Here is a 26522-nt window from a genome sequence, read left to right on the forward strand (position 1 = left end):
GTCAAGGGATGAGTTTATTATTGTTGTAACAGTCGGGATTATGGCATGAAGGCAGGATTTAAGTAGTGTGCTGGGATGGGGTCCAGTATACAAGTAGTTGGCCTCATCTTACAAAGCAGGTCATTAACAAACGCAGATGTGACTGGTGAGAACTTAGAGAAGGAGCTGGATGGAGTGGGAAAACAGGGAGAGATATAAACAGATGATGTATTTATGTTAGTTGAATTATTTAGATCTTTAATTTTGTTACGGAAAAGTGGAGGAAATCCTCACAGACTTCAGTAGAAGAGGTAGTTGGGCCAGATGCAGGTTCGAGTAGTTTATTAACTACAGAAAACAAAACCCTTGGGTTATCGTGGCCACTTTCTATTATTCTGCCATAGTGGGTGTTCTTAGCAGCAGTTAGTGCTTCTCTGTAAGCTCTTTGGTGGTCAGAGAAAGCCTGGATGTGCACAGTGAGGCCAGTCTTACGTGACATTCTCTCAAGGCGGCCAGCTGCTTTCATAGATCGCAATTCTGAGTTATACCAAGGAGCTGAACGTTTAAAGGAAACCTCCTTATGTTTTAAAGGAGCTGTTTTATCTAATGCTGAATGAAGGGCTGAGTTATAGTGGTCAACAAGACTATCTAGTGTTGACGGAATAGGTGCAGACAGTAAAAGATCAGAAATGGATCCAGAAAGGATAGAGGGACAGATATTTTTAAGGTTTCTGTAAGAAATTTGTCGTTTACAGGTAAGAGGAGGTAAAGGCAGTGAGACAGTAAAAAATACTGCTTTATGGTCAGAGAGTCCCAAATCAGTGCTGTAAATATTGGCAACAGATAGTCCAGAAGTGCAGATCAGATCCAATATATGACCACCAGAGTGGGTGGGAAAATCAACATGTTGTGTCAAGTCAAAACAGTCCAGTAAGGATAGGAATTCATTTCTCAGTTTAGATGTAGTAATGTCAATATGGATGTTGAAATCACCAAGAAGGATAATTCTCTGAGAGTAAGAGCTTAGGTGGGTTAAAAGTTCAATCAGATCAGATAAGAAGGATGCATTGTATTTTGGGGGACGATAAAGAACAATGAGTGAGACAGGACCTGTTTCCGTTATTAGTTTAAGAGCCAGGCACTCAAAAGACAGTGGACAGTCAATTGGGATTCGTTTGATATTTAAGTCTGCTCTGATAATTACCGCTAGCCCGCCTCCTTGTCTAGAGCTGCGAGGTTCTGTATGGAAAGTGAAACCAGGTGGAGTCGCCTCCGTGAGAGACGTCAATTCGTTTGGTTTTTTGCCAAGTCTCCGTTAAACACAGTATATCAAGTTTGGTGTCAGTGATGAGTTCTGACAGCACCAATGCTTTGCCATTAAGAGATCTTGAGTTAAACAGAGCAATATTAGTCAATGAGGCATCTTTTTGCACAGAGCTGTGATCAGGGTTTATTTCCACAGAATGTAAATTTGGCACACTGACACTTGTATTTCCAGAGCCATGAGAAGGAATGCTTATTCCTGAGCAAATGCTGCCGGTTGTCTTTTCATTCGCACCCCGGCGGTGGCGGCGACCTGACCCGCGATGTATATATTTCGGCGCTGCAAAATACGGCGTCTTTTAGGATGTTCCAATCAGACCATTTGCTCTGGACAAACTGTTTAATAAGAAGGAGTTTGTCATGAGAGTATTTTAGCATGATACTTGGCAATACTTATCTGAAAAGCAGTGGAGAAGCAGCACAGCATAGCGGAACCATTTGGATTAGATGAGATGAACGGCGATAGCAAAGCAGCAGAAAGCATAGCAGGAGGAGGTAGCAGGATTTGCAGGTTCCAATACACAGCCACAAACAATAACGCTTGATAATTTCATGCGTGATCGCCCCGGAGCCATAAGCCAGGTTAATATGAGCATCAGATCAGATCCCAGTCGTACAGTACTGTAAAATGAATCGGGAGCAGATCAGCATAGCGAATATAATCACGGAGAAAGATTATCCCGAGGTCATAGATCGCCAGGTACAAAGAAATGTTCGTAGGTCTCGTCCCGCGATCCACAGACTCAGCTGTTCCCAGTCAAAGTAGAGTCCATAAAATCTGTAAATATTAAGCCAAATCCATGCAATTCAGGTCGGCTGTATCCACGAACTATACGTACAGTAAAAGAAATAAAACAAGCGTGAGAAAGTGTAGAATAAAGGCGAATTTTTGTAGCCTGGAGACCAAAACTGCACACATGACTCCAGATGAGGCCTCACCAGTGTGTTATAAAGCTGGAGCAGAACCTCCTATGACTTGTACTCCACAGATCAAGGTGCTATATAACCTGGCATTCTGTTAGCCTTCTTAATGGCTTCTGAACACTGTCTGGAAGTTGATAGCTTAGAGTCCACTATGACTCCTAAATCCTTCTCATAAGGTGTACTCTCAATTTTTAGTCCCCATTTTTACTTCCTATGTGTAATACTTTATATTAACTGACATTAAATTTAAACTGTCACAAATCTGCCCAAGCATGTATGCTGTCTGTCCAAGTCCTTCTGTGATGATATAACACATTCCAAATTATCTGTCAATACTCCTCTTTCGGTACCATCTGCAAATCTAACCAGCTTGTTACTTATATTCCTATGTAAATCATTTACATATATTAAAAATAGCAGCGGCCCTAACACTGACCCCTGTGGAACACCACTCTTAACATTGGCCAGTTCAGATGAGGTCAATACTATCCACTAGCAGAGCCACAGCAGCATACGTCACTGCAGTTTCAGACCCGTAGTTGTTGACCTGCAGTTGTAGACCCGGAAGTGACGTATCAGGACTGACTTTGTAACATTACTTTCGGAAGGTTTCGGCAGGTCTCGGCAAGTAAGTCTTCTCCAATTCAGAACTGATGTCACCGCAGTTTGAGGACGGAAAATCAGAAGATTACTTTTGGATGGTTTCGGCAGGTCTCAGCAAAGCCCGGAAAATAACGTCGGGTCAAGGACCCGTTCAGAAATTAAAAGATTAAACTGAGAAGGAAAAAATAAGTATAACAAACTAAATAATACACATCCTTGTGAAGTTTGGAGGGTTTCTGCCATCACGTCGTGTCATACATCAAACTAAACAATACGGATCGTTTCTGTGAAATACACTATTAACATTTATGTTGTGTTTGGGTCTGTGGGAACCATTTAACATGTCGACAAAATTAAAATCGTTAAGATTTGTGTTATTTGAAAATTGTTTTTCGTTTACATTCATGAAACGAAATATACAATATAATTGTATATAAATATTTTCAGCGCGTTAGATTTTACTAAAATGTTAATAATAAAAGTGATTATATTTTTTAAAATGTACTATGCATGCGTGCAATATTGTTCTTAACCAATGTAGAATAAACATTTTAGCCAATCTAATATTTCTAAAAATGTATGTGAAGTAAACGGCAATACATGTTATACACTGAATTATGCTATATATTGCCTTACATAGAACTGATCTAGTTTTTGTCACTTATTATTATAAGCCACCAAAAAAAATACTATTAATAATCATAATTTATTTATATAGCACCCTTCCTATGCCCAAAATTCAGAAAGAACAACAAGACCTATATAACATTGACTACAAATATCTCTACTAAATAAAGATAAATACAAGATATACAAAACATTCAAATAGAATAAAAGACAATAATCCAGACTAAAATACAACATCTAATACTACAACAAATCTTGAACAAATAACATAATTTGTGAAAATGCAAACCCCGAGTACCTGGACAGATAGAGGAGGTAAACTGACAGAAGGGGCCGAATGTCAGGTCTGTTTAATGTCCTCCTAAATAAATGAAGTGAGTCAGCTGATGTCATTAATTTAGGGAGGTCAGTCCACAGTCAGGGCGCTATATACAGCTGAAGGCCCTGCTGTCACCCACAGAGTGCAGGTTAGTGAGGGGCACAGAATGAGAGGACCTTAGTGGGCAGGTCAAGAACAGAATTTGATATTCAGTCCTGTAAGACACGGGGAGCAGTGAAGGTGCAGCAGGATAATAATAATAATAATAATAATAATAATAATAATAATAATAATAATAATAATTCATTACATTTATATAGCGCTTTTCTCAGTATGGCTGTAATGTGCTCGCTGTCGGTGGTCCGTGTCAGGACTCTTGCAGTTGAGTTTTGAATCAGCTGGAGTTGTGATATAAGACTAGAAGTATCACCTGCCAGTAGTGACTTACAATAATCAATGCTGGATGTGATAAAAGCAGGGACAAGATTCTCAGCATTAGAAAAGGAGGAATGAGCAAACATACAAAATGTGACACAAGTGGAAGTTTCTTAATGTGGTTTACATGGTGAAATAAGAAAAGGAGGAATCAAAGTGACACCAAGAAGGTCTGAGGAGATCATCACCCAGAATGGCTGAAGAGGAGTTTGTTTTCTTAAGTTACACTTTAGAGCCACTTGGCAGGAGTTCAGTTATGTTGAGTTTAATTTTAAAGAGTTTTGCTCTGTTCAGGTTTTAATTTTATTTCACTGAGGTAAGTTATGAGCTGTGAAAGCTGTGATGAAGTGTCACTTTTAACACTGAAACAGATCTAAACATCATCTGCATAACAATGATAAGCCAGTCCATAGCTATGAATAACTTGCTCAAGGTGAAGCACAGAGATACAGAAGAGCAGAGGATGTCATTTCATTAACAAGGGGAAGTTAGATGGAGGAACTCCTGTTAGAAACTAAGGTGTGAGTGTTACCCTGGACATGACATAAGCTGCATGGCCACAACGCCATATGCAATAACTTTTACACAAACTGGGACAGCAGCTCCTCAAGAGGAAGGTAACAATGCTTAGCACAATAAGAACAAATAAGCCAGAGCTCCCATCTCAACTGCTGGCCACACAGAATAGGCCAATGAAGACCTTCACGTTTGTCTAAACAAATGACACATCCTTGGTGCACAATGTGATCTGCACAGGGATAGAAGATACCATGGCCAGAAATGATAATGGACTATAATGCTACAAAAAGAGGAGTGGAGAATTTAGACAAAACATTACGCTGGATGCTGGCCACAGGCAATTTTTTCAACATATTGAACATCTCATAAAAATACTTTTGTCATCTCGACAACCTTGAACCAAGATTGGAACAAGGAGAAGGAGACAGAGCCATCTTGAGGAGCAGGTAAACCATAGGTGACACCTCACATGCTACTGGGATGACATGTGCCAAAGACCCCAGCATGTACAGCCATTGTGTCGATTCAACAGTCCAATCCACAGGGGAGCCAATGACGGCACCCATAGTGTGTGTGCATAGTGAGTGTGTTTGTGTGTCTCACTGAGTGAACTGTACAGTTATTACAGTATTGTGTAGAAAATGAAAATATTCAGTTCTGCTTGATAAACACACAGAATGTGATCTGAGGGTGAAGAGTAAACAGGTTTTTTACATCGCTTGTTAAAGTAAAGTGACCTTCTGATTAAAAAAAAACTCTCAGTAGTACATACATAGAAAATATTTAATCATAAGTTGAGATTCAACACAATTATATTTCAAACTTCTCAAAGAGAAATTAAAACACGATGTTTGTAAACTTCTGTATTTGTGAAGGACTGAAGTGTGAGGCTATCTAAACTGTCACTGAGTGTATTTCGGTAATGTGTGTAGTGACTTACTGTAGAAAACCACAATATTTCATTATTGCACAGCAGCATCTTCATAATGTCCAAGACCTCAAATCTTTTAATGCTGTACCAAAATAATGTTCTGTCCTCCAAGGAAACCCTCACAAAAACACTACATTATTTCAAAAAGGAGACATTTTTACTAATTTTAGTGTTTGTTCTGTGATAATAATTTAAAAGATCCTTTAGATAGCACTAAGTGGGCTTTAAAAATACTAACATAAGTAAGAAGAACTAATACCAATATTTCAAAATGAGCAGCAGACCCAAAAAAAAGACTTGCAGTTAAATTGTTTATTTTCAAAAACTACAAACCATCAAAGGAAAACAGAAAAATCAAAGGATTATGAACTGAAATCAACAGAGCATTACAGTTTCGATTGCTAAGACACATTCCTGGAAAGCTGCTCTCCTTTTCCCTAAACTGTGAACACAAAACCCAATTTTCAAGCTACATTCACAAAACCTCTGACTCTTCTTGCAAAACCAAACTTTCACCCCAAAACAGTTCAATCTGTGCTCAAAACTGAACTATGCTGTCAAATCAGGCCTCAAGTCAATCTAAATGAAATACTCTACTGAGTAGTCACTAAACACTACATAGAAAAAAGGAAAACACAATGCTCAGGACATGAAGCGGTAGAAATAAATGTTCATTTAGGCTAAATGCATGTTGCAAAACAAAATACCTGCGCATTGTTAACACTTGTACATAGAAAAAAGAATTTGCAAAAAAACAGAAATTCTGTGCATTTACATGTAGCACTTGTACATAAAAATATACAAATGAAGTACAAAGAAAAGAAGTGCATTACTCCACAGCCACAGCATCATTTCTCCGTACTGGGTCAGGCCACAGGACTTCATCTCCATCACAGGCCACATTTTCTCTGGCCAGGCAACGGGGGAAAAAACCCCTGGCATGCCGTATCCAGGCTTGACATGCCTCCACACCCATGTCACCACAGGCCAGGCTTGCAGGAGATCTACCCTGGTATAAGGTTGGCATTCATATACCTTCCACCGCCATGAGGAGAAGAATTCTTCAATGGGGTTCAGGAAAGGGGAGTACGGTGGAAGGCAAAGATTGATAAAACCTTGGTTCATATTGAACCACTCTCTAACCTGGAGGCCTCTGTGAAAACTCACATTGTCCCAAACAACGACATAGATGGGCTGCTCATCCTGCTGCCCTAACAGAGCATCTCACATGTGATTGAGGAAAATGAGGAGCTGGTGAGAGTGTTGTAGGGCCCTAGGTTGGCCTGATGGTGGACAACACCATGATTGCTGATGGCAGCACACAGTGTGACATTGCCACCACGCTGCCCAGGGACACCAACAATGGCCCGTTGGCCAATCACACTACGGCCTCTCCTTCTCCTTTTGGTGAGATTAAACCCAACTTCATCCATGTAGATGTATTCATGGAGTTTTTCCATTGCATCCAGTTCAAAAACTCTCTGTAGGAATAGATATATATTTTTGTAAGTGATGTAGGCCAACTACAGTAAATCACTGCTTACAGTAACCAACATTTATGTGTCTGGATACTGGATATACCAACCTGTACATACTGGAATCTTTGCTCTTTGACTCTATCAGAGTTGCGTTCAAAGGGCACTCTGTACAGATGTGTCATGCGCAGTCTGTTGCGCTTGAGGACACGGTCAACAGTAGAGAGGCTGACACTGTCAATACCCTCAAAATGCACATGGTCCTCAATGATCCTCAGCTGAATTTCACGCAGTTTAATGGTGTTGTTCTCACGGACCATGTCGACAATTAGGGTCTCTTGGTGTGGGGAGAACATAGATGTCCTACCACCCCCATGTGGCAGTCTTTCAATTCTACAAAAAGAGAACATGCACTTATATAAATACATACATGGAATAGGCCTACAAACAGTCAGACTAACCCTCCATTACAATACTACAGTACACTGGCACAGTGATGAACTGAAACATGTTTACTGTGGTACAGTATATAGTACAGTCATTGTACATATGTAATTGTTGTCAACATTTACATACTATCATGTCAATAAAGGTAACTACCTGTTCTCTTCTCTAAATCTTAGGATTATGGTGGACACAGTGAATCTACTGATGTTTGGTTGTACCCTTAGTCCAGCCTCCTTCATTGTCATACCATGGACAAGAACCTGGTCAGTCACAGTAGCTCTAATTTCATCAGATATTACTGTTCTTTGTCCTCGCTGACCACCTCGACCACCTTGACCTGCTCGACCTCCTCTCACACGAACTCCTCTTCTTAGATTTCTATCCATTGTAGTGCCTCACAAACCAGTGTTCTGGCTTATATGTACCCTCACATCATTAGCCACAAGTGTGATCAGTTTTGAGTTGTTGTGTTTGATGTCTGCCACCTGTGCTCACCATTATGCAACACAGGTGCATCACAATGACAATGTGTTGACAAGATGTGTCTAAACAGGTGAAAAGTGCTTATGGTTTTGCAAAAGTGTGACTGATTCAATAAGTGGGTTCAGGCAACTGAGAATTTGGTTCAGACAATAGGGTTTAGTGTATTAGCAATCGAGAAAAACTGTAATGCACAATTAAATACAAGTAACAATCAATGTAGCAACAGACAGTAATTATACTGATTCATTATATAAGCAGTTTACTTTAAGTTTCATTTTATCCCGACATTCCTGAGTGAAAAGTTCCATATCATCCCTAAACTGAAAAATAAATAAAAAGGGTTATTTTGCCAAAATTAAATCTTCAGTTTTGACTTCATCAATGATGTCCTGGAGAGCTCGGGTCCTCCTCCTCCATCTCCAGAAAATGGGGCTCAGACATGGCACCTCTGAACAACTGTCTATGTTGGTGCAACCATTTTACTGCAGTGCAGAGGTCCTTTTATATTAGTGGTTCCTTTAGATAAAGACCGCAAAGAGAATTAAACACAATATGTATTTCTACATGCCTATTTAAATAATATTAAATATTACATACAGTATATACATCCTCACTGCTCGGGGTCTCATTCACACTCTCCAGTGCCCCTTTAGTGAACGCCTTTGTCCTGTAAGAAATATTCACACGTTAGCCATACAGAGAGAGAGAGAGAGAGAGAGAGAGAGAGAGAGAGAGAGAGAGAGAGAGAGAGAGAGAGAGAGAGAGAAAGAGAGAGAGTGAGAGAGAGAGTGAGAGAGAGAGTGAGAGAGAGAGAGAGACCTTCCAACAGCAAATTTCTCCAATAGACTGAAGCAGCAGCACCTCCTGATCACCAGTAAATCACACTGCCATGCAGAGGGAGGGTAAAAAAGACCACAAGTGAAAACCTACAGCTGTGAAGTCAAATGGCGCATCCAAGACAAAGTGCAGAGCATACTGTGGAGCACACCAAAGAATTATTTCAAATTAAATGTCATCTATTTGCATACAGTGCAGTGCACACTCTACTTATTGCAGTTTATTTCTAGTGGTTCTTTGGTGGTTGACAGAGCGTTCTGTTTGTGATTTTCAAAGTCACTTCTCCTACATATTGTAGTCTGGCAGCAGGTCAGTGATAAGGCTGTGATGGCCTGAAGTCTAAACCACATCTGTGGATGGTGAGACCTTAAATGTGTAACAGTCTAACTTGTTATAATGTAGAATACCGAGTTAAAAGTCTTTGTACCAGTACTGCACATACTTTAAACATCAACTCTCAAATGAACTTACCTTCATGGAGAACTGCCTTCTTGAAATGACTCTTCAAATGTTTTTTTTTTTTTAATTTTTCCAGTTTGGAGGACTTAAACACATTAGCACTACACAAAGGACAATGGACCAAGGGGCACCATCTGTCACATTGACTCAGCAGTGCTACATTGAATAGTTCTGTGTTTCTATAAAAATGACAAAAAAGGAGGATGGCTTTAACAAGTTTAAATTCTGTATCTACAGTAATCACTCACAATACTAAATAACTGTTTTAATCAAGCAATCCAATTTGAATTATTTTGTGCATTTCACAATTAGTATTGCCACAAAGCAACTTTAAATATTTCCAGGCCATAAACCTGGAGACAAAAATCTTGGTGTCAGTACCAGATTATTATTGAACAAAATAAAAAATGGTCTGTTTTGTTTTACACAAATTAAAAAGAATATAGCAAGTTTAAAAAGAAAAGACAAATCACAAATAGGAATGTAGATTCATTGTAAATGTTACTTATTGGGCTGACTAAACAAATATATTTTTATCCAGACATGTTACATTCAGATTGACATTTTTAGCAGCTTTCAAAACAATGACTAGCACTTCTGTTTTGTTACAATTCAACAAATGAAAATTTCAAGGAATCGACTTTCTAACAGGCAAACCTCTATTTTAGAACACTGAGATGGTTCATGTAGCTGATCAGATGAATATTATGGTCTGTAGTATCACATGTGGCACTCACTGTAGATTTAATACTAAGGGCCTAAAAATGCAACCGTGGTCAGTGGAGTGCAAGTCATTGAATACTTTGACTAAAACAGTACCTGAATAAAAATGTTACAAGAGATTACTTTTATTTGTATAAACACAGAGAACCGCTCACCTACACCTTTCTCTAAATTTTAGAAATACAAGAAAGATTAGAAAATTGGTCTATAATTTGATAGATCACAGATTTTTTTTTACCTTAAGAGGTAAGACTATCCAAGATTTAAAACTAATTTATAATACTTAAATGTGGCGTACGAAAGAGAAAGTGAAAGATCTTTCACAAATGTAGTAAGAAAATGTAGGAAGATTTAGACTTGTTAACTAATGCACCAAATTCTGAACATTCAATTTGGGCAAAGGATTTTAATTTCTCAGCTTTCTTAAAAGCAACATCATTTGACACTACTTCACCGGCTAAATAAGAAAACATAATTTATTATAAAGTGGTGTAGAATTTTGAAGCTTATCCCTAGATTACTTTCTCATTTAAAGACTTAATGTTCACTTCTTAACCGAACAGGAATATGGATGGATGAATACAGTTTATAAAATATATAGCAAACAATAAAATGGAATTTAAAAGATCTTAATTTAAGTTAAATATCATCTTAAAGTATTGGGAATTTTCCGTTCATCAAGAACATAAACTGAACTTTGGGCAAAATGCATTTTTATCGTATTTTGCTGAAAATGCAACATTAAGTGTCGATTTCCCCAGTTTTTACGAAGCAATCCACCATAACCAGTGTTGCAGTCATTAACGATTAGCTCATCAGCCAAAGATTACATACATGTAAACGTAACATTAACGTTTCAAACTGTTTTGAAAAACGTTTTGCAAAATGTATAGTTTTATAATTGTAGTTATTATTTTTATTATTATTATTATTATTATTAATAATAATAATAACAATACCGTGCTGTTTTCTGTCATATTTTGTTTGTTCTCAATAATGCTGCATTCGTGCTAAAAACTGAGACTTGTTGTTTCTCGTACCATCACCCTCTGCTTCCTGTGTCTGAACCAATTTTTTACCTATCTACAAACATCACCCTGAACTGCCACTTCTTTTAATTTGATGTCTAACTTCTCATGTTGCACCTTATCAAATGGTTTCTGAAAGTCCAGATAAATAAAATCATGTGTTTCACTCTGATCTTAGTGAGACCAGCTATATTATAAGGGCTGGAGACGGTGGCACTGACCAGACAGCAGAAGACAGAGCTGGCGGTGGCAGAGTTAGAGTTGCTAAGATTTGCATTGGGCGTGACGAGGATAGACAGGAATAGAAATGAGGACATTAGAGAATCAGCTCAGGTGGGACAGTTTGGAGAGAAAGTCAGAGAGGTGAGATTGCATCGGTTTGGACATGTGCAGAGGAGAGATGCTGAGTATATTTGGTGCAGGGTGCTAAGGATAGAGCTGCCAGGGAAGAGGAAAAGAGGAAGGCCTAAGCGAAGGTTTATGGATGTGGTGAGAGAAGACATGCAGGTTATGGGGGTAACAGAACAAGATGCAGAGGACAGAAAGATATGGAAGAAGATGATCTGCTGTGGCGACCCCCAAAGCGAGCAGCTGAAAGAAGAATAAGAAGAAGAAGTAAAAATGACTTCCCTCTTCTGAATCCATGCCGAGTCTTGCCATTGGCTGCTCAATCTTATCCCTAATAATTCCTTCCATTAATTTTCCTGTGTTGCACTGTAGCAAAGCTACATAACTTGACAGTCGGGTTGGCCTCCTGGACTCTGTCACTTTATTATGTTGGCTGGAAGGGTGCTTGTAAATAGCCCTTCAGGCACCTTTGGTGACGTTCCAGTGTGGGAGGACCCCGCCCGGTAAATATTCCAGCTGCCTGTTGCTGGCGTGAGGTTGCCATAACAACCGAGAGGGGCAAGGATGTTTCGGCGGGAAATTTTTCCTTCCTTCATCTCAGGTCGCCATCTCAAACATAGAGCTCTATAATCATAGGCAAAATCTCGGATGCTCCGTGTTGGCGCTTGAACCATGGACCGAAGTTTTTCTTCTAATTCAGTCTCATAATCTTCTGGGAGAAACGCCTCCAGGAAATCCTTCTTAAAAGCATCCCAGGTGTGGATGGTCTGTTTGCTCGCCTGCCACTAACTTTTTGCAGGTCCCTTCAAGGAGGCATTAATCACCCCCAAAAGTCCATCTTCCCCCATTGAAGCAACAGACAGAAAAGCATCTGCCTGTTCAACGAAATTAATTATGTCCTCTGAGGTATATGACTCTCCCAACTTAGGAAACTCCATGCAAAGGGAAGGTACGGCTGGCGGAGTACACGAATGCACAGTGCTGGCTGCCTTCCGGGGAGTGGAATGCGCGTTCACTGATCCAAATGAACGCAGATGACTCCGCACCTCGCGCCGAAGATGTTCCTTCCATAGCTGATCGCGCCTCTCTAGGCATTGCACAACATCCCGCTCCAGTCCAATTATCTGCTCCTCCACATATTCTCGCATGTTTCCCATCGAGTCATCTATATAATTTCGCAAAGCGTCTTCGCGAGATAGGGTGCTGTCAGCCATGGATGAGATCCGCTCGTGAAGTGCTTCAATCCGCTCCGTAATCTCAGCAAACAGGGGCAGAGCGCCATCGTTATCCGCCTCATCAGGTCCAGGCGAATCACTCGGGTACATCGATTGCAGCAAGCTCGCTCTCTCTCGGACGGCTGAATGGGCCCTCACCGTAACGTGGCGGCTACCGGCTACCACTTCTCCACACAAAGAGTCACTCGGCCAGGCGATCGCCTGCCCCGATTGCCTTAAAGACATCATGGATGATTATTTTATATTATTTATTTATTTTTTTAGTGAATGGGCTAAAGGGAACCAAAATATACAAGATGCTTCTTAAACCTCCTCAGAGAGGGCACCACTCTGTAGCAACCGCAAGATACGGGCACGCGATTCCTACACTTCACAACCCAAAGGGAAGTGGACGATAAAAGAAGGTGAAAGCAGCATTACCGTATTCGGTCCTCGGCCCCTCTTGTCTCCTATGCACGTCCTTATATAACTGGGAGAAAAAAAATCTCACGCAAAGGAATGGGAATGAAAATATATTAACATTTACTATTTACATTTACGTGCCCGGTGCCTGAGTGCTCATTAGTGAATCCCTTTCCCAGACGCCCTCCCCAGCGCCCAAATCCGAATCCCCGGTTCGACGTAGACAATAAACAAAAGGAAATAATAATTAAAAAAATGTTCTCCGAAAACGCCAAAAAAGAAAATGTACTTAATCCACATATAAGGAAAATAAATCCTTCCGTAGGGCAGGAGGAAAACACAACAGTCCTCCGGTGGAAACGGCTTCTCCTCGAACTATCACGAAGAAATGCAAATTCAGGTATCTGACTCACCAGACAGGAGCACCCGGAGAACACCAACCTGGCCTCTTCTCGGGGATTCGTCACCGGATTATTTCTTTGAGGTGGCCACCCACAAATAGCAGACGTCCCTGGGTGAAGAAAGATCCAGAATGATCCTTTGAGCGTGGATAGTCTCTCCTCGCCTTCAGCCCTTTCCTTCCTTCTTGATTTTTTTTTCCTCCTGCCTTGATCCGCCATTCCCCTTAAATAGAAAAAAATTCCCGCCGAAACATCCTTATCATCCTTGCAATTCTTATGTGTTAATCAATTTTAATACAGATAGCTCAAATAAAGGATAACAGGAAAAGCAAATGAATATTTTATTTAAGGTCAAAATTTATTCTTTAAAAACTGGATTATTTTTCTTAGTCTGGTCATTTTTTTATAAAGTTGAAAACCGTTTATTGTCTTACCTTTATTTGTAAATAAAGTCCATTCGCCTCTCCTTCTCCACGAAAATCTCTGTCACTTTCTTGTAAAAGTCCTCCTTGATTTCCTTTAGTTTTAAAAGTCTTAATCTTCCATTTTGAAGTAGGAAGAAAAAATAAAAATAAACGGCCCGCTGCAGTGCAGTTGACTTTCTGAAATCGCTAACGTTATTGGTGCTGAGAGCCTCTGCGTAGAAGAACAGCAGCAACGAGCACCTGCTAGGCTCACATCAGCTCCCTTCAGGGAGGCACGGTACTGTCTGCCTCGCCTTGTGCCTTCTCACTGCGGTTTTAGCAGCAACACTAAATATGTCACACACATTCATTAAAGATATTAGCCAGAGTGTGGAAAGTCAGGTGTATAATAAACGTGTCTACAAACCATATATTGGTGACATGCAGAGAGACAGCAACAGGCACACACCAACTGCAGACATCAACCCCGTGTGTGAGGGACAGCGCAGTCCCAGGGGAGGTGAGGCTCGTCGCTGTCGCACCTCACGTTTTTCCATTGTATTTGATTAGGAAATGCGCAAATTCAGCGATTTTGACGGTGAAAAAGATAAAATTTATTGAAATCATACAGAAATCAAATTTACAGCACAGACCAAAGGACACATTAATTTTACGTTATCATTATTAGTTTTTTTTTATACTTTCATGCCTACCCCGATCGCACGTCCCTGTACTGAAGTACACTCCTGCTGCCAGAGAAGTGCTGGACTTCCACTAAGTGCTGATCCAGTTGGCCCTGCACTGAAACTCGAGACTCTTTTCTTCTTCTTGCACACTTGTTTTAATTTGGTAGAGTAATATATATTTCTCTACTTTCCCCTATTGTATTATTAATATGTAGCCTTAGAATGCCTAATCTCGTAGATTTACCACTGTATATAACTTATCCCCACCTTCCCTTCTATATCTATAACTGCAGGCAATTAGATGTAGTAAAAAGACAAGCAGGAGTTAAGTTACACATAAAATAACGTATTACTGATAATATTCATAAATAATAACAAAATGCAAAGTACATTTGAATATTGTCAACCATACAACCTGATCAAATGGTGATGTGTAATTCAGGTGGCACACAGACTTGTAGTTACTTAAAATGTCTCTAGTTAAGGCATCGTTGGTGCTCAGCTTTCAGCTGCATGTCTGTTCAAAATGGCTGCTGAGCTGTCCTCTTCATTGTGTTGTCTTCATCATCACAGGTTAGCAAAAGAGATGCTTCTTCATCATATGTTGGTTAGAGACAGAGAATGTGGTTGAGTAAGCAAATTTATAGGTTTTCTGTCCAAACACTCCAGCCAATCCAGACAGCCATATCTCAGACCAATGGGTGGAATAGAATATCTTATCTCCTGCCCCAAAACCATATGTTAAACATCCTGGCTTCCTTGCAGGGGGTTCAAAGACTTTAGCAGAGAAATACTCATCAAACTGGTTTAAGACACATCCCCCAAATCCTGTCATAAAATTACAAAGAGACAGTCGTAAAAGGGGGTGGGTTAAACACGAATACCTCTAAATTACATTGGTTTGCCTAAATTGTAAATAAAGACATACAAAACATTTATCAAGTTATATGCAAAATCTCACATCACAGCAACACTCAATTTGCTTTTATTATCATCTGTGCTGTAATTAAAGTATTTCCACACTTTACTTTCTTGCTTTCTACCTGCAAACATCTGTGCAAAACTTGCCATCGGCAACCACACGTCCTGACTGCTTCAACCCGACAAACCAAATATGCTCAACAAACAAACGGCGGTCCTTACGGAAGTTGCATCACATGACTACAGTAAGCCCAAGTTACAAGATCACCGCATAGTGAACAGTGCAACGTAACTGAACGCTTAAACAACTCCTCTGCACGACTGAACCAGATTGAACGAAAATGCTATTTTTTTTTTGTTGTTTTTAGTCAATTTTTGTTCTCCTTTTAGTTTCGCTCACATGTCACAAATTTTTATTTTTATTTAGTTTTTGTTTCTCTTTTTGCCTTCATTTCATTTCTTGTTCTTGTAAAATGAGAAACAATATTTTTAGTTCTAGTTCTCATTTTCGTTATGAAAATATCACTGGTAAAAAGCTTTTTGAAAGTCAAGGCCGATGACATTTTTTGGTCCATTATAATGAAACATTCTGCCATAAATAACCAATGAATGAATAAAAAAAGTAATCTCTTTATCTAAACCCAAGACAAATGTCCACCACACTGATGTTTACTTGACAGGATGCCCTTCTTATTGATGTTACTTTTTATTTCTCCTTTTTCCTTCTTCTATCCTGATGCAGACTTTTTCATCCTGCTGTGTCCTTCCTGCTGATGGAGACTCACTCAGCTTCACTGTCACGGCTAACTTTTCTTCTGAGGACCTACTAAAGGAGCTGTCATGTCTAAAAAATTGTCTGGAGAAGATCAGCCAGCGGGACATTCTGACATGGACTCCACCAGGCACTGTGACTCTTCATGTTTTGTTAAACTCCATTAGGAGGACCAGAGTGACAATCACAGGGAAAGTGAGATGTCTGAAGAAGGCCTGCTCTTTTCCATTTATCTCTAAGACTTTACTGTTACAGTGACTAGCTGAGTGATATAACACTCTAATATTAAACAGAGTTCTTGAATGTTTAAGGTAAATTTTAGATCCTTATTAGCACAGTGAAACACCAGTTTTTTAAGCAGTGTTAATATTACAGTGGTACGTCTATCTGTGTTGATCGTGTTGTACATTTATGAACCTCTGTACACCGGATATGTTAGTCCTTAGATTCCTCTTTCTGTGTGCTTCTTGTTTCTTCTGTTTCTTGGACATTGCTGCCCTCTGGTGGACACTGAATGACATTATGCCCTGGCACAGATGTTGAACGGTTTATTGCTTTACTAGCAAAATACCCGCGCTTCACAACGGCGAAGTACTGCCTTCAAAGTTTTATTAAGAAGAAAATTAAACCTTTTTAAACTGAGGGAAAATATACCAATAATTATTTGTTAAGGATCTCTTTGTATACCACATTGTGAGTTCGGCCCTCCAGTTGTAATATGACCAAGCTGTGCGCTGAGCTTACTTTTGAGCATGTAACGTACAGTTGGCCATGTGAAAAGCAATCTTGCCTCAAATCTCACAATCGGTTTGAGTTTCATAGTTTGTTTCAATTATGACAGTATTTGCAGGACTTGTTGTGTTGAAGTGACATTCGGTATCTGTCAAGCATTGTAAGTACACAACAGGTTTCATCGATAAAATCACATCCAGCTTTTGAGAGTTTAAACATTCATAAACATCAAAGTGTCCACTACTGAAATCATCACCTGTGAATCTAAGATGTTTAAGAGGCATTGGCGGTTGTCCAAAGGTGTAAAATATTTGGCCATTTCGGTACACTTGAAAGAGACAAACCGAACAATTCAGCGGCAGCCATCAACTCACATGCAGATCCATAGGTGAAGGGCTTAAGCATTTCACTATTCTAGTGCTCCTGTGTAGAATAATTATCTCCTGTATCGTAATCAGTCCACACCTTGAACCTGTCCCAGTCATTCAATACATAAGACACAATGTTCCTCTGGATATCAAAAGTGAGCCTGATATGGCCGTGCAATATGTAACAAAGAGAATGGAAAAGATAGGTGCCATCTCTGGGTATGGAAACCACTCGGTAAGTGACAGTTGTTTGATCGATAGTGATCATCTTGATAGACATGTTAATGGGGGTACGGTTGGAATGATAAAGGAAATGGGTATCTGATCAATGTAAAGTAAGTCTAAAATACCTACACAATAACTAATTACTAATCGTAATAAATGAACAATAAAACAGCGGGCTGTAGTTATCAGCAGGAAGACGTGAATCCTGTGGTGAAGCAAGGAAGGGAATGTAGAGACCGAAGAGACGGACGGCCTTATATAGGCAGGCAGCCAACAATGTGGGAGGCGTTGGGATGGGGGACACAACGCCGCCTCACACGGTGACCGAGCTGCAGGCTATGGACGTATATATGTACGTAAGTAAGATTCAGTTAGTGTTGGGAACCCGCGTACCAAATTTCTTGAAGATGGGCCCATAAGTAACAAAGACTGTTGAAAAGTTCAATATGGCGGCCAAAAGTGGCATCATACCACCGAAATAAGTACCAAATTTCAGCCTTCTACCTACATGAGAAGTTGGAGAATTAGTGACATTAGAAACTTCAATATGGCGGCCGACAGTGGCATCATACCACTGAAATAAGTATGTACATTGGTTTTGGTTAGCGCAGGGAAGCCACCTACCAAATTTCATGAAGATTGGGCCATAAATAAGAAAGTGCAACATGGCGGACGTTATCGACCGTTTTCGACCGTTATGACCGTTACGCGCAGAATTTCGAAATGAAACCTGCTTAACTTTTGTAAGTAAGCTGTAAGGAATAAGCCTGCCAAATTTCAGCCTTCTACCTACACGGGAAGTTGGAGAATTAGTGATGAGTCAGTGAGTCAGTCAGTCAATGAAGGCTTTGCCTTTTATTAGTATAGGTGTATAGAGATACTTTTTCTGTTTACTTTATTAAAAGCTACTTCTTCATTTCACATTAGGATTCTTTGCATTTGCTCTGCATAACAACCAACATAAAATAAGGAACAGAAAGTTTTGTTAAGCTGGCACGGCCTGTTAAGCATGCAAATGAAGTTATGACGACATAAATTAAATTGAATTGGGATTAACTTCAGTGCTTTTTAATATCATGAAATCTGAATGAGTTTCTGCTGTCTTCTCTGTCCTTTACATTCTGTCAGATGGGCTCCTCATTAAAAGTTCACGTTAATCCATTTTCCGCCATGCTTCCCCAGGCTCATGTGTTTTCTAAGTGTGGTGTCGTATACTCAGACTCATTACACCCACCCACTCTCTGACATTACAGAGAGTTTTATACATTGAGAGTTTATCTTAATATTTGGTGATAAACATAAGCAAATTAGAGGAGTGCATTAGAACGCTGACCATTTCAGGACCACCTGAACACTCCACTGAGTGCACATAACCAGTTCACAGGTGAAACACATTAACAGACTTTATAAATTATAAACTATATAATGTTTACATATCATGATACTGGGTGTTTAAACAAATCTGTACGCTAAAGCAGTTCCGTATTGATGAACATAAATTGAACCTAACAATATCTGTCATGAACAGAACTGCTGAGCTGTGGCCAACTGACAACACAGGAGAGGAAAACAGAAAGTGAGGTAATGAGGGTTAACAGGTCAGACATGTGTGCGCCCAACTGCACCGGCACTGTTTACTACCTGGAAGAAAGTCTGAGATCCAATGGTGGATTGGACTGGGCAGGCTGAACTCGGTCAGTTTCTTATCATGGAGCTCTGAGATGTTGGTCTCTAAAGCAGAGGTCAAGTCCACAATCGAGACCCTCACATCTGCCCTGTTGATCAAGGTGTTGGTAAATAAAACTCAGTCACTGCATCATCAACACACCGTGGGCGCTGTGTGCAGACTTGATCTGCATGTTTTATTGTTTTATTTTAACAGCATTACATTTGTAATTAGTGTTTAAGAATTTAACATTATAAAATTACATCTTAACTAGAGATGTTAGCATTAATGTGTTAACACTTGAGCTTAATTTAAAGCCTTGATCTATTAAAATAACACAAAGTAATATTGAGACCATAATTTACTGTCTTGTTCCTTCTCTGGTCACTCCTTTGTCATCTGAACTGCACTGATCTGCTCTGCTGCTCTCATCTCACGCCGTCTGCTGCAATGTCCTGAACTGAACTTTACCTTATATGCTATATACAAATGTTTTATCCCATACATATCACAGTCAGGAACATTGCATTTCTCAATTCATGTGAAATTAAGTCATTAATGTAATGGAGGAGACATCTGTGATTCTTCTTAGCGGAAACTTTCATTTTAAAACTAACATTTCTTACATCTCTATGTGTAATATCAAAGTAGTATACAGTACACACACGACAATGAAGAGCTGGCCATGTTAACATCTGCAGAGTTCAATAAACTGACCTGGCAGGAGTAACTACTGGAACTGTGCAGGTGAGTTATGAGCTTACAAATGTCTGCTTGTGGATTGTAACATTGTTGTTCTTGTAACCATACATTAAACCATACATTAAAAAGGCTGAGAACGCTGTGGCATCTAAAGCTGTAATGTACCAACATTTGCCTCGATAACAAAGGGCCTTTTTTTACTAGACATTCATTCTAGAGCTCCTGCAATTGTAAGCTTTCAAAATAAACACGACAAATAACAACAGAAGCAATTCAATCGTTTGCCAAATAATGTTATTTATTTCAGAAAATAGAAAGAAACTATTAATAAATACAAACAAGCAAAACTCTTGGATTACAACCTGACAATAGACTTAGGATGCTGTGACTCAGGTTGTTTGTTATTTAATTTCAAAATCAGTCTTTCATGCTCCTGTTCAATGTTGCATTGTGCAGCTTCCTTTTTTTCTTTTTCATATTGTGCACAAAATGAGATTTACTGTGGAATCTGAAAATGTGAACAAACTTGTGTGCCTTAGCAACTGGTTAAGAAGGTTGAAATAATGATGACAGTAGCCTTGAGCAATGATACAGACTTGTCCAAAATACTGTCTGTTGTTTATCATAAGTTTGAAAATTAATGGAATTTCTGAAATCCTCTGATAATTATTTCAAGTATATCATAATTATGACATTATTATATTTATAGCTGATCTGATGATGTAGTTAATAGGATATAATAATAAACCAGAATCACTTCAGATTAAGTGTTTATAATTATCCTGTACGTACCATTGAATTTACCTGTATAATTACAGAGTAATGGGTGTTATTACCTTGTGCATACCTTGTAATACAGTGTAACACTATAATTGAGTACTAAATTGTAATTGTTATTCCACAATTTTTCTAAGGAGGTTTGCACATAAATTGTGGAATAGCAATTATACTTACAGGTATGTGCTTATCCACAACACTACACAGTAAGTATAGGTAATAACACCTAGTAACTCTGTAATTATACAGGTGATTACATGGTAAAATACAACGTAATTATAGACACCTAATTTTAACTGATACCAATAAACATTTTGACATCTGCAACATAATGTGCAATTAATCACAATTAATTTCATAAACAAAATTTGATTAAACACAATATAAAACATTTATCTACTGACAATCATAATCTTTACATTCTTCATTCTTCTCTTTTCTTTGTATTTTCAGGTCGTGAAGCTCCAATCTTCGCCCTACGGCCTCCTGAACCTCAGAACAGAGAGGAGTTTTTACAATGTGAGTCTGTCAATTAATTCAATTTATCATCATTTCACTTTTAATATCTCAGGCCAGGCTTATGATATAAAAGCATTATGTGAGTATGGTGGGACTGATGAGCTGAAAGTGACAGGGGTCCCGTGAATGGTGTATTATGGGATATTTAGATTCAGGACAGGGAAGCACCAAAGAAGTCTGTTAGACTTAAGTGTCAAGTTGACTATTGGGAAATAAAAATGATATCCAGCCGACTACGCCTCCACCTCTAACAGTATTCTGACCTCCAGTGTCCTTTGTCCTTTTTCTATTCTCTTATTTTTTTCTTAGCACTCCCTGTTGTTTTCTCTTTCTGTATTCCAGTGTCTTATTCTGATGCTTTTCTTCTTCAGTCATTCCCTTATAATATTGATAACAATAATCCATTTATACAGCAAATGGCATTCAATGAAAACAGTTCAGTGTATTTCACATAAAAACACAATGTCCACTACCATTAACATACAGTATACATAAACAGTATATGGATATACAGACACAGCAACAAGCATTGGATTTAAAAAGAATCACAAATTTAAGTGAAATAAGTTAAAGCTGACAACATTACTTGACATCCTCGATTCTTTTCTCCATAAAAAAAAAAGTTGTTATTTATTCATAACTTAACACATTATAGGAATTAAACCAAAAGAAGATGGCATGGAATATTTTGTGGAAGCCATTAGATGTTAAATGACAGCATTGAATAAGAATCAGTCCACTATGAGAATCACAGGGGTCTTCAGTCACACACCCTAAAATGAATTCAAGTCAACATTCATGGGAAGAGCTGAAAGTTACAGTTGGGTGAAGAAGTCCATCAAAGTTCAAGAAGAGTGGGAAGAGTGGTCAGTGAGAGGAGTAGAAGTCTCATCCAGAGCTGCAGGAACTGCTTGATGGCAGGTCTCACCTGAAAACAGTCAGTCAGAGAACATTAGGTGAAGGTTCCAATAATTGAGCTCACGGCATTGTTATTTATTTTATTGTTTTTATTCGAAATTAAAAGCAAGTAGTCTGCTCTGTGGAATAAGAATGGCAGATGACAATCACTGTGGTCAGTTTGCACTTTACAGAAAATTGGGATTCTTGTTTTAATAGTGGAAAGGGACAAAAACTACCGGGGTCATGTTGGTGACACAAACAGTAGAGAGACAGACGTTGACAGGTGACATATAATGATATAAATAGGATTCATTCAGGTCAGAGGACCATCATGGCCGTGGTGGGTTTACGTTGAAGTGATTTATAACACAACATTGACAAACTGGTTTAATCCAGTCCAGGCTGCGTTGTGTTAATCAGATGCTCACAACCACACAAAGCCTATTCAGAGTCGCCAATTCACCCAACATGCACGTCTGTGGATTGAGTGAAGAAAACCAGCAGCAACACGAGGAGAACACGCTGACCTGACAAAGATGACCACTGGGCGCCAAATTCAAAGTCGTGAACTCAATCTGTGAGGCTGCAGCTCCAACCCGTCGACCATCATGCTGTCCTGAATTGAGGTTTGCCAGTTCTGTTTCTCTTCTTCACATTTGTTATTATTCTGATCCCAGAACTTTTGATTTTAAAGTTAATTTCTACTCAATGAATTGTGTCCTTTAATGACTGAGTAGCTTCAGCTCACTCCATGATGATTTTCTTCATGAACTTCACATTTCTCAGGACTCAATGGCTGTCTTGTTTTCTAGCCAGTAAAACATTGAGCAGTCAGTTTGTGATGAAATGTGACAGTGGATTGATTTTAAATTAAAGAGGTGCCAGCCAGCGGTCCATGTGGACAGTCCATTTGAACTCAGACCTTGACGGTGACCTTGTGCTCATAATGATGCCGCTGATCAGGGCACCCACAGTTGTTTGCTCGCTGCTGATGTGCTGTTTTTCTCTGTTAACTTTGCCTTTTGTAACAATATGAGGATTATGTACACACAAGATCAACTCCTGTCTAATGGGATTGGACTTCATTTCTCCTCCACTGATTAAGGACACTTTCATATGGATTTAGCACTTATGAACCTCCAATAGCAGACTCGGACTGCGAGCCAGGTAACTCCCACCTGACGAGGAGATGAGGGAAGCCCTCAGGGTCTCTCGTGGGGTTCAGGAGACTCATGAATGATTCAGCAGTCAATATGATGGACTCCTTCAAAGTTCTGAGCACAATAATCACAAACACTCTCAGCTGGGACATGAACACCACCTCATCAATAAGAAGGCACAGCGGTGATTGGACTTCTTACGCCACATAAAGAAATTAAATATTTCACAGCCAATCCTCGTTCAGTTTCACAAAGCTGTAATTGAAAGTGTAATCACATTCTCCATTGGTGTCTGGTTTGGCTCACCAACGGTACACTCCATAAATTAATGACAGCATGTGGTGAAGTCTGCTGTGCTCTTCATCTGTGCAGACCTGTAGACAACTCGTGTCACTAACCGTGTCATAAGGACCACCACAGACTCATCTCAGCAGCTCATCACTTCTTCACACAAACTTCCAAACGCTTCAGTCAATTCAAACTCAAACTAACAGACACCTCCAGAATTTCTTAGCCAGAGCGACAGTCTCTCCCAGCAGTGACTTAGCCGTCTTCTGTGTGTATTCATGTGTCCTGTCAGAGACTGTGTGTGTGTGAACAGTGTGAGGACATTGTGTGTGACACAGGAATACACACTACACACGCACACTCTCACTGGCACATCACTATCGGCACATCTCCTTTATAATTGGATTATTCTACCACTTGGTTTGAAGTTTGTCTTTTTCACTTTAGCTATTTCTGTTATTTGTCTGTGATGTTGTGTTCTGTTATAAGGAGCTCCAAATCTACCAAGTCAGAGTCCTGCACATGAAGTACTGGAGAATAAAAGGGATTTGGATTTATTGTGATTCCAGAATTTTATTTTAAACACCCACAGATTCTGTCCAATTAGATGAGCTCTTTACTATTAGTGTCTTGTCCATGCAGCTGCTGATTGGTTCTTGTTAATTATCTGTGTTGTTCTCCGCCCCCAGTCCCGTTACACACTCCCAGATTTCCTCACTCGTTTTCTTTTCCCTCCTTTCAGACTTCTGTCCGATCACACTGGACATCAACACGGCGCACAGAGACTTCCGTCTGTCTAATGGGAACAAGAAGGTGACATGTGAGAATATAAAAGCCGAATATCCTGATCATCCTGACCGTTTTGATTGCTGTGTCCAAGTTCTGTGCAGGGAGGCTCTGACTGGGACTCGCTGTTACTGGGTGGTGAAGTGCAGTGGAGACTTCATGGTGATTGGAGTCGCATAAAAAGGACTGAGTAGGAAAGGAGTGGGCTGGGAGTGCAGCCTTGGATACAACGACAAGTCCTGGAGTTTGGTGTGGTCTCTGTCCCAGTACTCTGTGTGTCACAATAAGAAGGAGACTGTAATCAGCGCCCCCTACAGTCCCAGAATAGGTGTGTATCTGGACTGGCCTGCTGGCTCTCTGTCATTTTATAGCATCTCACACACAATGACCCTCCTGCACAGGTTCAACACCTCCTTCACTGAGCCCCTCTATCCAGGGTTTGGCTTTGGTCCTGACTGCAGTGTAACAATCTGACATCTGACACCATGTGACCACTGACCAGTACCCTCCACCGGTCACTTGATGTCCGCAGAAGTGCAGGTCCTGTATGTGTTTGTAGTTTGGGGTGAAATTAAATTTACAGGATGGGTCGCACATCTGTGATTGAATTTGTGGATGAGAATGTGGGGCGACTGTGACTGTCAGGGTCTCCATTATTATTTGGTTTGAGTAGCCAATCAGGTGTGTGTGTCATAGTGAGGGGCGGTGACACCTCAGACCTACAAATACCAGTCTGACCAGCAGGGCTCACTCTTGATTCACAGCCACGTGTCCTTCAGGCTGACACCCCAACAGCTACTGAGGCCCCCAAGTGTCACTGAATGTCACCTGTTAAGTAGGACAGGCATGTGATCCTGCTGGATCAGCACAACTGAAAGGCGCTATACAGACTCAGTATCGAGAGCTCTTGAATAGTGACTATATGTAGGAGCAGAGAGTGACAGATGGGACTGGAGTGTTGTCCACTCACCAGACATGTTGTGACCCTCCATTGATCACTCAAAGGGTCCTTCACTTCAGAATTAATTCACTGTGAATGTCTGAAGACGAGGACTCACCGGTCAGTCAGATGTCAACCATACTGACAGAGTTTGGTGTTTTAGTTGATGTCACATTAAACTTTAAACTGCACCTCCTCCTTGTCCCCATATTTGTCACTCTTGGTACCCCGAAAGCTCCAACATCTTCACAAAATGAATTCTTGGTGAGTTGGCACACACTTGACATGGGTGCTCATGTGTGGCATTGCGGTGGACCCACACCCCATAAAGGGTTGGCCCACCTTGTCCACAAACCTGAAATTATAAAGCGGATAAAAAAGACAACAAATGGACAGAAGGGGTCACTGATTGGTCAGTCGCCACACTACTGCCTCTTGTGGCCACTCTAAATTTTACACAGCAATTTAAACAAAAAGGAAATCTAAAAGATAAAAGCAGAAAGCATTCAGTGAAATCCTGAGCAGTGAAACATGAAAGGAGAGAATGAGAAACAATCAGAGAGTCCGACGAATGGAGACTTTAACAGGAGGACTGAGGGGTGGGACTGAAGTGCGGTGGCGCCCTCTAGTGGACACCCGCCATATTACACACATGGGAAAGGTTAGCAGTGAAGGGGGGAGAACAGAATAGAGTGCAGTGTAAAAGAAATAAGAATAAAGTAAAAACACAAGAGTAAAACACCTGAAATAAAGAACTTTAAATATTATATCTAAAACTAATTAAGATTTAAATAAATTAGGAGGTCCTCCCTGCGTGAAGTTTGTATATTCTCTCTGTGTCTGCATGGGTTTCCTCCCTCAGTCCAAAGACATGCAGGTTAGGTGGATTGGTGATTCTAAATTTGCCCTACTGTGTGTCTTGTGGTGGGTTGGCACCCTGCCCGGGATTGGTTCCTGCCCTGTGTTGGCTGGGATTGGCTCCAGCGGACCCCTGTGACCCTGTGTTCGGATTCAGCGGGTTGGAAAATGGATGAATTAGGAGCAAAATAAAGGTGACACATCACACAGTCACATGACCTTCAGAGCTGACAGGTGAGCTGATTCTTCTGTAGCCAAACTGCCCCCTCTAGTGGCCACTCTCAATATTAAATGAATGGCAAGGCTGAGGGGGAGGAAAG

General features: G+C 40.0%; 1 long non-coding RNA gene across 1 annotated transcript; it reads right to left on the reverse strand.

The window, feature by feature from the left end:
- Positions 1 to 8673: 8673 nt before the first annotated feature.
- LOC120528418 lies at positions 8674 to 9403 on the reverse strand. The gene is made up of 3 exons (XR_005633514.1): positions 9374 to 9403; positions 8996 to 9040; positions 8674 to 8732 (listed from the first exon to the last, which is right to left on the reverse strand). It is a non-coding gene; the product is annotated as an uncharacterized LOC120528418 (long non-coding RNA).
- Between the last annotated feature and the right edge of the window lie 17119 nt (positions 9404 to 26522).

The sequence above is a fragment of the Polypterus senegalus genome, chromosome 4 (assembly GCF_016835505.1).
Source record: "Polypterus senegalus isolate Bchr_013 chromosome 4, ASM1683550v1, whole genome shotgun sequence".
Classification (NCBI taxonomy): Eukaryota; Metazoa; Chordata; class Cladistia; order Polypteriformes; family Polypteridae; genus Polypterus; species Polypterus senegalus.